Source organism: Megalobrama amblycephala, linkage group LG5 (genome assembly GCF_018812025.1).
Source record: "Megalobrama amblycephala isolate DHTTF-2021 linkage group LG5, ASM1881202v1, whole genome shotgun sequence".
In the NCBI taxonomy this organism is placed as follows: Eukaryota; Metazoa; Chordata; class Actinopteri; order Cypriniformes; family Xenocyprididae; genus Megalobrama; species Megalobrama amblycephala.
In genome coordinates, this window is record NC_063048.1 from 14,336,744 (window position 1) to 14,351,870 (window position 15,127).

The 15,127-nt window shown below is 34.7% G+C and overlaps 1 long non-coding RNA gene across 1 annotated transcript in view; it reads left to right on the forward strand.

The window, feature by feature from the left end:
* LOC125268529 overlaps positions 1–15,127 on the forward strand; it is a 130,904-nt gene that overhangs the window by 114,533 nt on the left and 1,244 nt on the right. The window lies entirely within an intron of this gene.

Sequence of the window (15,127 nt, forward strand, 5' to 3'; positions counted from 1 at the left end):
CCAAGGCAATGAAAATGTGCAATTTGCCTAATCAGCAATTCCATTTCAGAACTGCCACATCCAAGCATTTTTGTGCAATGTGCACCATCCTGTTGAGGATATGTAACATCTAACCCAACATCTAACTTCTAAAATTGTCACGTTTACATTTTGCAAAACAAAATGTAATACTTTGTGAGTTCAGTCTAAAGTGGGCTATTTCTAGTCTGTAATAAGTGACGTATCCTTTACACTATAAAAAATGCCGGGTTAAAAACAACCCAAGTTGGGTTGAAAATTGACAAACCCAGCGACTGGGTTGTTTTAACCCAGCAGGTTGGGCAAATGTTTAACCCAACCGCTAGGTTTGTCCATTTTCAACCCAATTTGATTTTATTTAACTCAACTGTTGTTTAAAAATTACTCTATTGCTTGCTTAAAATGAACCCAAAGTATGCTGGAAATTAACATGTATTAATATGTTTAATAAATGAATACAGTATGCATTAAGTTTAATGAATAATGATTAAATAATAAACATTTATTATATTGCTTATTAATAAATGTTCACCTTTTGATTATTATTGTTGCCTCTAGTAATTATGTGCCTGATTTTTAATTTCCAACCTGTTTTGGATTCATTTTAAGCCAGCCATATAGCAATTTTTAAACAATAGTAGGGTTAAATAAAACGGTTCTGCACGTTGGGCAAACATTTAACCTAACCACTGGGTTAAAACAACCCAATCGCTGGGTTTGTCCATGTTCAACCCAGAATTTGTTTGTGTGTGGGTTACTCAGGAAAATAAAGGACACAATGCAGTAAATTTGGTAAAATTGTCTAATTATGGAAGGCATATATATATATATATATATATATATATATATATATATATTTGAGAAAGAAAAAAAAATTCAGCTGTGGAATTTGACCATATTAGCATTTCAAAAATAGTTAGTGAGTGCATTTTGAATACCTCTGATTTCAAGTAATGTTACTCAGATGTTACTGTATATTTCCTATAAGCCTTTTCATACTCGTTTCTGCACCAAGTTGTTGAAAAGAAAGAAGGTGTGCAAATAGTGTCCCTTGTTAGCAAATGCTATTTACACCAGCTCTGCCCACCAACGTCTGGTTTGGCCACTCAAGTTTTTAAAAAAGACGCGGGATATTCAACGTCTTCAGTGGCGCAGCAGTAGCAAGTAAGGCTCGGCGTCCTGAATTTTACCACGATCGAATCGGGTTCAAATCTGCCTTTTGCCCGAGCTCGCTCTTCTCCATTTACCCATCAAATATCACGTCAGAAAGGCAATTATTTTCAATAAAAATGAAAATAATGTTCTAAAATTGGAAATAAACTGCCTAATGAGTGTTTAATAATAGTAAAAGTACTTATTGGGTAGGGTTAGGGGAAGGTGTTTGGAAGGTTTTTATTCACCCAGTAAGGCAGCATCCATTTAATAATTTTAATACATATAATCATTTACTCTATGATATTATTGCATCCTGTTAATGTACAAAAATACTGAGGTGCAAATACCTGTAGCATCTGCCAATATGAAGTATAACATCTAATTAATATTTACACTTCTTGCAAATAACTGCTACTTTTACATGATGCAAATAGAATATATCACTACTTTCATTTAGTGTACATAGTATCTAATTTCTGTTTACACTTAGTGTAAATAGCATCTATCACTGTTTGCACTTGGTGTAAATAGCATTTATTGCTAAGAAAATATACTATTTTCACAGTGTAAATAGCATCTAATTTCTATTTTCACTTAGTGTAAATAGTGAAAGGCTGCTGCCTTTCTTTAAACCCCTTTCAAATGCAGTAAAGAGATTTCTGAATTACCTTTGCTGACATAAAGGTATACTGTGTTAGCTCTAACATTAAATTTGGAAACTGACCATTACCCAAAAGATAAGATAAAAACTAGTCACATTCAGTTATTTCAAAGGAATTTCAAGTTCATCTTAAGGAATACCATTACACTGAAGGTACAGATTGTGGGAAGCAACCATCTTGTTATCTCAGTGCTTCTCAGCTCATGTATTATAATACAATCGTTCTCTACTTTCCACAGGCTGCACCTTGTTTAGCAGGAAGCAATTACATACTATACGTTAATAAATCACAATTCATGCCATAAAAATATGATGGAGAATTTTCTGAAAGCATTCAGACTTATTGAAATGTTCTGAAGCAGCCATACAGTTCTGAATTTTTGGACTATTCATGGGCGGAGTGTGTGACGATGTGTTGGTATTACATTTTCTTGACAGTGTCTGTAGAGTTCGTCAGCCATTTCTGTGTTTAATATGAACATTTTTGGCGTAATACATGTTTATGGTATGCACAAAGAGGCGCGAGGTCCCGTTTCCTTCCATTTCACAGCACATTTGTAATGGATACTCAGAGATGTGGAACTTCCATCTAGAGATGCTCGCGCTAGATGTTTGATGAAAGTTATTCATCACATTTGAATTATTATAATCAGTTTCCTGTCACGATAACTGCTGTGTTCATTTTTACGACGCTTGTGATGAGAAGCATTTGTTTCTAGCCAGTAATATCGATGAAATTTATATTTTCCATAAGTACTCGTAAAACCTTCAATGCATGACGCAGGGCAGGTCTGCGCGGCGAAGAAAGACACACACACCCGCACTCACACACACACACACACACACACGCGCACACACACACAGATAAATGGAGCAATTTAAGAGCCAAACATGTTGTCACCACAAACATCTTTCAAACACAATAATGCCAATGAGAAAGGTTTGTCTCACCAACAAAAACAACGCAACAAGAACTAATCGAGCCAGCGCCCGCCGGCTATAATCCTGCTCGCAGTGCCAGCTAAACAGACAGTGAGATCAGCTCTCACCAGTGTGAATTATTCTCTAAATTACACAGTGAGACACACAAATAAGAGCTGTGAGCAAACGACGGACGGATAAAAGTCATAATTAACAAATAAAAGCGGTACAGAAGCAACTGAGAGGCAGGAGAGCATTAGTCTTATATGCAGCGAGAGATGCAAATTCCCAGATGCTGCTACGCCATAGGTGGAATAAGATTGTCACTCTAATGCCTCTCTGAGGTCCTGATGAGCTTGGGAATAAATATGCAGAAAAGCCTTTCAGGGAAAAAAAGAGGCAATCAAGGGTAGCAGGCGGCACGGGTCGGACTATAAATCTTTGTCTGTTTCAATCGCCGCTGTGGCCGAAACGGTGTAAAATTCGAGCAGGGATGTCATCAATTTCTGTTAGCTCCTCTGTCCCTCTTTGTGTCGACAGCATGGCCGTGATGGATTGATTTTGTCACTTGGGCTCAGTTCACAGTATGTTAACATGGGAGGGCAGAGTTGGGTTATGGAGAAAGGGTTATTAGAATCCTAGATGTGACCGGACGCTTGTGCAGGCTCTCTCTCTTTCTTTCTCTGTTCTCATGTCAGCCAAAATCTGACAGATACACTAAAACAGGGGAATGAATGCGACTGGACAGATGTTGCCATGATGTCATAGAACACGATCAGATGTTGGTGTCATTCTTGAACTTGAATGTCGAATTACCTAAATGAGGACAAATATCAGTAAGCACAATAAATAGGAAGCAAAATCTTAATGGGAGTAAAAAAAAAAAAAAAATGGCAGGAAAAAAAGGGTAAAAATTATGCAGCTCACATATGTTTAGATGTTCATCAATTAGAGTTCAATCAACAGCATTTGTTACCATAAACAATAATTTACACCTGTTCTTTGTTTTCTTAAAAAAAAAAAAAAAAGTTTCAGTGAGGCTCTTATATTTGTGCAAAGTTTTTGAGGATAAAAAAGCATTTTGAAGATTTATAAGCAGAAAGCAGATTATAATTGTAAAAAATCACTTAAATTATGTTAAAATCTGTTTTATTTGATCTGTAAAGTTTTTCTTCAGCATTTTTACTGTTGTTTTGGCTGTTACATTGTCACTGCAGCAAAGTTGTAAAAATATACTGAAAAAGTTGGCAGGTGAGTTTTTTTTAACACTAAAATCATGTTAACATGCATATTGTTTGTCTAGTATTTTAACATTTTTTGTAACATAGCCTTCACTGTAACCTAGATGTTTTTGTTTGTTTTGTTTTTTTATTAAAGGGATAGACAATACTTTTTTTTTTCTTCTTCCTTCTTCTTTTTTTTTTTTTTTTTTTTTTTTTTTTTGTTTGTAACACTTTATTTTTGGGTCTTTTAGTTGCTTATTAGTATGCATATTACTAGAATATTGGCTATTTATTAGAACTTATTAAGCACATATTAATACCTTTTCTACATTCTTAATCCTACCCAATACCTAAACTTAACAACATTTTCAGCTGGTTAAACTTAGAAATGAAAGTTCACCTGCTTCCTTAAAAATGTGAGTTAACTCAACTAAACATAAGTTAACTGAACTTGAAGATAACCTTTGTTTCAACTCACAAATAGTCAATGCATTACTTGAAGTTTAATTTTTAACTTAAAATAATCCATTGTTTTGACTACTTTGTGAGTTGAAACAAAGGTTATCTTCAAGTTCAGTTAACTCACATTTTACTACCATAGCTAACATTTTTATACCTTAACTGTTAATTTAACTGAGTTTATTGAAGGAAAAGTCATAGTTAATAGTGAGTATGTGTTCATACTAAAGTGTCACCTTTTTTCATTTAAAGAAATTAATTTTTGTAGTAATCAATTTCATGCCACAAGTGCTGTTGATTGAACTCACAATATTCCTTTAAATGTTCACTTTATCTGCTTTGAAGACTTTCTGCTTGAATGTGATTCTCAGAAAAACATTTCTGGCTCTGTAATCTTTAATTCAGCATTGTGTGACAAGGTCAAAATCAGGGATATATTTTTTTTCAAGGATGAAAGAATTTAACAGACAGAATCATCTATTGAATGAACTGTTGCCGGGAAGTACGACAACAATAAGTCTAAAGTAATGTAGGCTAAGTAGGAATATGTAGGCCAATCCATATTTAAGACAGTAAAGCACTTAAAGTGGTTGAATAAAGCTAAGCATGTTTAAATTAACACACACACATACATACATGCATACATACATACATACATACATACACACATACACACACACACATATATATATATAATTATTTTTTATAATAATGTAGAAATTTTTGTATTTTAGGAATGGAAGGTTTTAGGTTTAAATTCTTGAGCAAGGCATTTTGCTTCATGTCCTTGTAACATGGTGTGAGAGTTGAAAGAACTTTGGAACTGGAGTGGTATAGCACTGAGAGCAAAAGTTCATAAAAATATTTTAAAAAGTAATACTTTACCACTTTGTTTGAAATGAAGTTCTAGCTCAAAGGAAAATACCTTTTGTTCTGCATGCATTGAAAAGGAAAATAGTTGTGAAACTGAAAGTAAAAGTAAAAGTCTTTATAATATTTTGCTTTTCATATACTCAAAAAGATGACCCCGCTATAACTAATGCACCATTAGTCCCAATATTCCCTTTGGATTAGACATCCTTTACATTTTCAGACACTGTGTTCAAATCCCAGACAGATGATTTAAGAATTCCTGGTTATCATTGTCAGTTGTAGATGTAACACCGGGCGAAGGCGGCAAGAGGCCAGGATGAGGTCAGGAGAGCAGGCATCATTAGCAGCGGGCCGCCCCTCTGCTTCCTGTTTCATGTGTGTTCGGAGTCTGCACTCCATTCCCCATGCCCATTAGGTGAGAAATCCTGGCAGATAATTTGTTTAGTAAATGAAACAGATGTCTTTTCCGATTTTTTGGAGTGTGTTCCCGGGAGATTCTCCTCCCCTCCGTCCAGGGGGTCAGGCCGAATGCATCCGAGGGGTGGCTAGAAGGGAGAAAAAAAAAAATAACAAGGCACAGCAAAGTGCCTGGGGAGCGCAAACATCATTCACTTCTCCCATAATCATCAAGGCGATGCTCGGATGCCTCCTTAATTTACATAATACCATCCTGACACTTTTACTCTAGCTATCCATCACCGGCAGGATGAGGCCTTCTCCTTTCTGTCTCTTTTCCTCCCTCTGATTGTGTCTTGTGTTTATCTGGCCAAGCACAAAAGATTGATTCCCCACTGTTTCTCTCCCTTATGTTCAGCAGATATGAATTTTTGCAGAATGATGAAGCACCGAGTCAGCTAATAATAAACAGAAAACACATATTCAAAAAAGAAAAAAAGACAAAAGAACAACACGCAAAAAAACAACAAACAGATATTAGAATTACACAATTATTTCTTAAATGTAATAATAGTTTAATTAAGTAGTTGAACCCTCATGTTGTGTTGTCTTAGAGACCCCTTAAAGTAATTTTAACATACTTGACATGAATTTGAAATTTCATGATGTTTGATAGATGTAATGAATTTTCACGTTTTCTGCTTTCGGCTTTAGACTACAATGCTTATAAATGTGAAAAATAAAATATGCGACAGTATTTTAAAATCTATTGACAGTTGATAAAGCTTTATTTGCGTCCATCATCAGATAATATCTCGTTAGAGTATGCGCCAATGTTACGGCATGAGTAATGTCAATTTTGCAAAATGGCTCTTACGAACTGGTTCTTTTTTAATGAGTCAGTCAAAAGGAATCATGAATTTACCTTGTTGGTGATTAACACTCTGGGGTCGGCGGTCACGCCGGCGTGATCACCGCGTTTTTTTTCTAACCAGTGTGAAAGAGACTCAAATTACTCTGTCAATGTTGCACAAACAATTAAGAGTTATACACTATTTTAATCTGTGGAATATTTTCTTTTATTTGTGTACACTCAGAGTAAAAACAAAATGTTGTGCTTTTTGTAAAATAAAGAAAACAAACATGATGCGTGATCTCTCGTCTCCCTCTGAACGAAGTCCAATCTGATAGTTCTCAGAAAATGAACTGTAACTTAGTGAATACTAATCACAAAAAAATTAGACTTATGTCTAAAAAAACGTTGAAATGTCAGGTTTTAAATCGTGTAAGTAAAATCGAAAACAAATATTCTGTGTTTATGTAATCTGTATGAAAAGAGAGCCATGTCAGAAGTCTGTGATTCAGCTCATTATCCGCTAATGCGGCCACGCCCACGGAGCCAGCGCTATTCAGACACAAATTCAGTCAATACATGCATACATCGTCTCAATTGTGTATTTATTGTCTTGAAAAGTGTTTTGAATAGCCATAGTTAGCGATCTCTGGCCTCTGCTAGTTCGGTTAGTTCCTGGATTGCCTATTCTTCTTTAGCATTGGCATTTGTGGACAAAAGGGGCAGAGCGCCCTCCGGCTGCAAGTATGAAGCTAAAAGCCTATATGAAATGCCATAGAGGTAACATAGTTGTTCAGACACTTTGCATCACAGAAATACATGATATTTTAAAGTATATAATAGAATACCATTATTTTAAATTGTAATAATATTTCACAGTGTTGCTGTTTTTTCTGTATGTTTGATATACACCATGAGCTTGAGACATGATCAATGTCTCACAGGTTTTTTCACAGCCTACCTGACTGAAAGAGCTCATTATTATGCAAGTCATTTCAGGTAATTATTATGTGATTCTTTTGTCTTCTCATGTGAGAATCACCCATTATTCATGATTATTCACGCCTCCATGCATACTGTGTTTCTTGACCAAAGATGTTTTAGAAAATTTAAATCTCTCTATTGTTTTATATGAACAAGCAGGCAGCATAATTTTTACCTCATTTTGAAGCAAAAACTCTAGTCTACAACATCAAATACCCAGAAGTCTTGTGAACAAAGATTTAATATATATATTTTTGGCTTTATTTCAGTGACTTAAGTTTTTTGTTTTTTCAATAACCACGCATAAACGTTATTCCTTCAAAAACACAAACATGTACATACATGTTCCTCACATATTATTGTAGCCTAGTTTGTGCTGAATACAGTGTAATGACACTTTTCCCATTAATATGTTTATGAACAACTGAAAAAAGCACAAATGTCAGGGCATGTCAAAACTTCTCCAGGGCCCCAAAAATTCTCAGACCCCTTAGATTTAACTGGTTTTGTTATGTGGAGTGCCGCGATGTGACCAAGACAGCACAACACACACTAACAGATTCCATTGACAAACAACCAAAGTTTCGAATGTGAACACGGGAAATCTTGCAAAATCTCTCGTGGTCAAACGTGACTTGCGAGTAAACAAACATAACGGACGTCCAGGCAAGAAGAAATGGCGATAATAGTTTTTGGACTGCTTTTTATAGAAAATTCGCTGAAAAAAAGAAAAGAAAAAAGGAAAAAGGTTTGGGTGAAGTGGTGTTATGCTTCTGACTTGCATCAGCTCGCTTTCTGATTGGGTATCATTTCGTATGCACTTTGTCCTTGGGTTCCCCCCACACAACAGGATTTATTATCGTAAATATTCAACATGTTGGTTACTTCCGATTTGAGATCAGTGTGGTCCGACGTTCTTACGAGCAGATTCAATCACACCACAGGAAAATCTGATAAGATAATCTGTAGAACCATCAAGTTAATCGTGACTTTACCTAGGATTGTCGGAAGGGGAGAACCGAGCCCAAAATCTTCCCGATTATCTGTGTGAGTGCCTTTACTTTGCGACCGTTAAACAAGTACATTCTATATAGTGTAAATGTGTATAGTATGAATGAAATTCAGATGTACTACATTCGCCATGTACACTACACTGTCATTTGACCTACTGTGTCAATTGCATTCCTTCAATGCCATTAACAACTCCTCTCCTATGGCTTCATGGGATAGTAAAGTGTCCATTGATTGTGCACTTCAGAATCTCGGTGGTAGAGATGAACCGGTCAACCAGCCAGAAATCGGAACTGGACGGTTCCAATTTATGGTTGTTTGACCGGTGCATCACTAACACTGAGATAACGCCAATCTCTATTCTGGATTTGTTAACAAACTGCATTGCAATAATTTCCCAAAATGTAATTTGTGTGGAAACATTATGAGGTCTGTTTAAAAAAAAAAAAAAAAAAAAAAGGCCAGAGACAGGATACGCTGAGGACGGACGCAAAGAGGAGAAACAGGTTCGCCATTAGAGCAAATACTGTACCAGGCACAGCAAGCTCACTGTTTGTGATGCTTGAAATCTAGGAAATAAAAAATAAATATTGAATTGTGGTGGAGGTTTTTATGAATGTAAATGCAAATGAAAGTTTTGATGACATTTTTTCCTCTTACCTCTGTATAAAGTAAAGTGTTTATAAGTGCAGCGCTGCTTTGTGTACAGCGGTAACCAAAGAAATCGCTGTTGTTCCATAAGCGCCACCTACTGTCATAGAGGGAATTTGCATTTCTTTTGCTTTTTTTTTTGTTGTTTTTTTTTTTTGTGTGTGTGTGTGTGTGTGTGTGTGTGTGTGCAGGTGTCTTATGTGGCATAATTTCACAAATATAAAGTTAGACCATTCTGTGCAGTGGTTGCCTCTAATTTCAAATGGCTACAGATATTTTTTTTTAAGGCCAGTTTGCCTGTTATAGAGCAAATAAACAACAAATAAATTTGCTTAAAGAATAAAAAAGCATCAATCGGTATCAGAATCTGCAAATTTGCTTGTAAAAAAAAATCATGATCGGTGCATCACTACTTGGTAGAAGTAGTAGTTCATCTGGGTATTCTTCGCCTACTATGTTTTTCAAATACTATTCAGACTCTGTTGTTGGCTTACGTTTTCAGCACACTATACAGTAGGGAATTATTTGATTGTCCCTCACTAAGTCATTTTCTGGTATGTCCGATTATAAATTGACTGTGAACAGCTACTGTAATGTGTACATTAGGTTTGCGTGACCCACTATGTACTGACTGGATGTTCATATGGCATTTTGTAAATAAATATGTAGTTTATTCACAGCAGAGCTTATTGAATTGAACAATAGCAATGGTATCCTTTAAAACTGCTTGAAACTACTTCAAACTGAAAACCTTCAAACTTCAAGTTTTTTCAAACTTTCTGATGAGGCTTTCTCAAGCCAACTTCAAAGTCTGTGTCGGCACTTTTTTTCCCCCTCTAGTTAAATATTTATTTACAACAGATCTTCCATTGGACATCAATAATGGTATTCAAAAATTATTTTACATATAGTATTATTGGTTATTGTTTAAAATGCAGTATGAGGAGGAAGACTGAATCAACACTGTGGAACATTATATTTTTGTTTCTATGTATTTATTTATTTTTACCCCAACCAGCTTAGTTTATATACTTAATTCATAGTTCATATACTTAAACATCCTCTTTTCTTAAAAATGCTACTGATACCAACTGAAATTGCTACTTTTTTAAAGCCCCGGGGGTTGCTGGGATTGACCTAACGGAGTCATGCTCATGTGACTGAGGTTTACTTCAGATATCCTACCTGTATCCTTTCTGACTCATGTTTTATGAATAGGCTTTGGAAAAATATACAACACACTTTGCTTTTCTTTTTTTCCCCCAGTCACAGTCTTCAAAGTTTCCTTTACGATAACCAAAAACCATTAGCTGCTGTCAAACCCAGGAGAAGAGAGATTATTTTTTTTATTGAAATAAGATTAAAATGATAACTTTGACTGCGGCCTCCACCTGATAAAATATTTCAGCTCATAAGCGTGGTGTAGGCACAGGGATTAGAGCAGAGGGAGAGAGAGAAATTCATAATGTATAATAAGACAAAAGGTGTCATGGGAAATAACACTGATATTAAAATTAGAAAGTGACGCAATCTATATGAAAAATGCAGATTTAAAAATGTAAATGATGATCTAGGATTTCTTACAACAAAAGTATCAGAAAAGTAAGGGGTGTAGAGGTGTCAGATGGCCTGCTGGTCTGTGACCTTTTGATTGGTTTTAACTTTAATAATTAGAAGAGCAGGTTTATGATATAGCCTATGTGCTATACTTCTAAATTGATTTTAAAAATATTTCTGTTAAAGAAATGTTAGTCATAAAAAAATAAATAAAAAAAAATAACCTCATCATGACAGTTCATACTGCTGAATTCTAGTCCAGAAAAAAAATCTGAATATTTAAGAGAGACATCTGTGACATTTGAGAAATTGAGATTCTTCAAATTGAAAGTTCAATATTGCCAGTTTAAGGACAATTACAATAAATTTACAGTTTATGATATTTAAGAATGCGAAACAATAAGATGCACAGTGAGGCATCTGACTTCCTACCCTGGACCTCTTCTAGGTGCATAAGCAATGCACTGATGTGAAGTGATGAAATAAGCTGGATGTTGAACTATAATGAGGACACAGGGGGACCAGAATCCCGTAATACCTCATTTTCAAAAATATTGAAGGTTAATAGGTGGCATTGGGCACCATTCTTGTAAATTTAAACCTTGTTTGTAATGAAATAATGACCTGAATGCGATTAGCATACTGTGGTACACACAGAAGGGAGAATGACACCACATGGGGGACAGTGCGGAAGGAGATACTTCCTTTTCCGTGGGGTAACACCTCAGGAATGAGGTGAAGAAGGACAGGCTGTTGTGCTGTTTTCAAGACGACACTTTCCCTTTCCAAAGACATCTGTGTCCTGTCATTTAACTTGATCTGACCTTGACAATGCCAATGTTTTTGGCATTTACTGTACCTTACTTCTGGAACTAAACTTTTAGAATTTATCATTAATAGCCCATCTTTACAAAAATTGTGCACAATAATAATTGTTATTATAATTTATATAATTATTTCTGTGCACATTTTTACACAGTGTGTGTATGTGTGTGTGTGTGTGTGTGTGGTAAACCCTACGTTATGGGGACCAAATGCCGCAAAAAGATAGTAATACCAGAAATGTTTGACCTTGTGGGGGCATTTTTTTTTTTTCTTTTGGTCCCCATGAGGAAATCAGCTTATAAATTTTGTTTAAAAAAAAAAAAAAAAAAATCCTTAACACTTTACAGTAAGGTTCATTTGTTAACACGTGTTAATGTATTAACTAACATGAACTGTTTGTTACAGTATTTGTTGATCATTGTTAATGTTAATTCATAAAAATCCAGCTCTTCATATAGTTTGTTCGTTTTAGTTCACAGTGCATTAACTGTTAACAAATACAACTTTTTTTTTTCTTTTCTTTTTTTTTTTTTTTACATTATTTTAATAATGTTTTAGTAAATGTTGAAATTAGCATTAACAAAGATTAATGCTAATGCTGTAGAAGTGCAGTTCATTAATAGTTTGTTAAAGTCCCCCTGTGGTGAAAATCAAGTTTTTAATGTTGTTCATATGTCTACCTGGTGTTATTAGTGTTCTCTTTAAACCAAAGTAAACCAAAGACGGTCTCAAATCTGCGGTTTGAAATCGCCGGTGTTTCTGATGTCACAAACTACCTTGCAACCAATCACGTCGAACGTGCCGCCGGGCTTTAGTATATCATTAACTGTAAGGGAGTCTAATAAGAAGGTTATCCCGGTATATTTTTCTGTTGATATGAAATATCGGGTAGATTTAGCAATAAGGCATGTGTGTGGTGCATATTATGATGTTATAATGAACTATATGCCTTTCTCCACTGACGTTCTAAGTTGTTCAAAACATTTCTAAAGATACTGATTGTGAGAAGGCAGCTGTCTGACATGGTTTGTGTAACATTAGCAACATATTATTAGCTGTTTAAAAATGTAGTCAAGCAAAAGGCTAATCATATTAATTACCGTTATGTGTCCGACGTTGTAAAAAACGATACCATTGTGCTGAGTTTACCTCAGTAAGCTGGCCGAGTGGATCTAGTCTGAGCTTGTGTGAGTGAGTGGAGGCGGAGCTAATTATCATATTCATATATCCGTGTATATTAAAAGAGGTAAGAGTGTAGTGTTACATTCAAGCTATTTTACGGCACAGAAAAAAGGGTTTAAATTAGTGCTGTTAACGCATGCAATTTTTTTTTTCCCCAGTTTAACGCATTAAAAATATTGATGTTATTAAAAATAACACAATTAACACAGCATTAATTTTTTCTGTCATCCCTTGGCTAGCATTACAATATATGATCACGCTTTTATTCATGCAGATGCTTTTAAACCATTTAAACGCACTGTCTATGAATGTCCTGCCACCCAAACGACGCACAGAAAGACGTGCTCCATTGTGCGCATGGACGGCGCGCCAGAATCAAGTTACAATAATGCCAAAAATATCAGTTTTGTCGAGGATCCTCATAAGAGCAGCCTTGAATGAGTTAAATAAAGTCTTAAAGTGAAGGTAAAGAGCTGTGAGAGAGTGTGACGCGTGTGAGATCTGCGTCATGTGCAGCAGCGGCAGCTCTTAAAGTGACAGCAACCATTGCGGTCTGTCATTGAAGATAATGAAAGAACAAACAGAGAAAATTACTCACTGCTCTTGACTAAAGAACTTTTGTAGCTTTAATAATGATTATCTATATTTAATTTAGGCTATAAATTATGCAGTGCAGACTGTTTGGTAACTTTATTCAATTTTTTTATTCAAAATCTGTTAGACAGGTAGGAAGGCAGGGCACAGGTAAATATGACATTTATTATGGGTTTATGTGAGGATTGTTCTAAGTTCACTTAAATTAAAAAAGTGTTATATTTTTGAAGCCTAATAAATGTAAAAATTGCTTTCAATTACACTGTAATGTTGAATGGCTATAATTCATGTTTAAAATTGGGGAACAACATCAATTTCATCGAGACATCAGTAGCAGTATTAGTATCAGTGATACTGGCCTTCATTCATAAAAAGATGCCATTAAACAAATACTTAAAATAAACTGTCTTCATGTTGTTTCTTTATGTTGTTTTAATATTGGAGATTAACTGTGAAATTATTACATTATAAAATATATTAACGTATAAAAACGTAAGTGTTTTTAATTGCAATTAATCACAGAAAAATTTTTAGATTAATTGAATTTATTTTTTAATCGATTGACAGCACTAGTTTAAATATGTAATTTTGAGTTTTAAGGGATAAAAATATTGACTACTGGGGGAATGTTAGCTAATGAACCTTACTGTAAAGTGTTACTTTCTGCATTTTGTGAGGGTTTTGTTTAGGGTTAGGGGATAGAATATACAGTTTGTACAGTATAAAAATCCTTATGTCTATGGAAACTCCCCATAAAACATGGAAACCCAACGTGTGTGTGTGTGTGTGCACATGGTGTGTGTGCGTGTATGTGAGAGAGATCCTGGTAAACCCTATATTGTGGGAACCAAACAGAAGATTGAGGTCACAAATATAGTAGTACCAGCATTTTTTTGCCTTGTGGGGACAATTTTTTTTTAGTCCTCATGAGGAAAATCACTTTTATATAATATATATATATATATATATATATATATATATATATATATATATATATATATATATATATATATATATATATATATATATATATATATATATATATATATATTTTTTTTTTTTTTTTTTTTTTTTTTTTTAAGTAATAAATTATTGGTAATTGTCATACAGAAAACAATGAAATGTTGTCTTCTCTGCTAAACCCCACAATTCTGTAGTCATCTAACTGTGAGTTAGATATGTGAACATTATAACTCTTATTTAGCCTGTATCAAATAATTCATAATTTATAAAACCTGGCTCAAGTAATGTTTAAGAGGAAGCATTTCCGAAAGAGTAAGAATATGAGGAGGCCATTTAGTGGATAAAGGATGGAAGGCTGTGTTTGATACAAGCCTCCCAGAGGGGCTCTCTGCCACCAAACAATGTACCAAGTTCCAGTTCCAGCCACCAGCTTCTGAAAGCTGACCTAGCATATGTCCTCGCTGACCAGATCGTGAAGGTCACTGAGCAGTCGAGAAGATGTCAAAATGCTTTCCATAGATGGATAGATAGTTTTTTTTTTTTTTTTTTTTTTTAATCTTTGATGCAATCAAAATGTTATACTAAAGCTTCTTTCTTTCTTTCTTTCTTTCTTTCTTTCTTTCTTTCTTTCTTTCTTTGTTTCTTTCTTTCTTTCTTTCTTTCTTTCTTTCTTTCTTGTTTAGAAAACCAATTATGTTAATCTATTTAAATGCAAAAATGATGGAACATGGCAGAGTTGTAAAAAGGGGAAAGTACAGTGAGAAAATAACACGGCATACAAACTTCAACGCCTGCACAGGT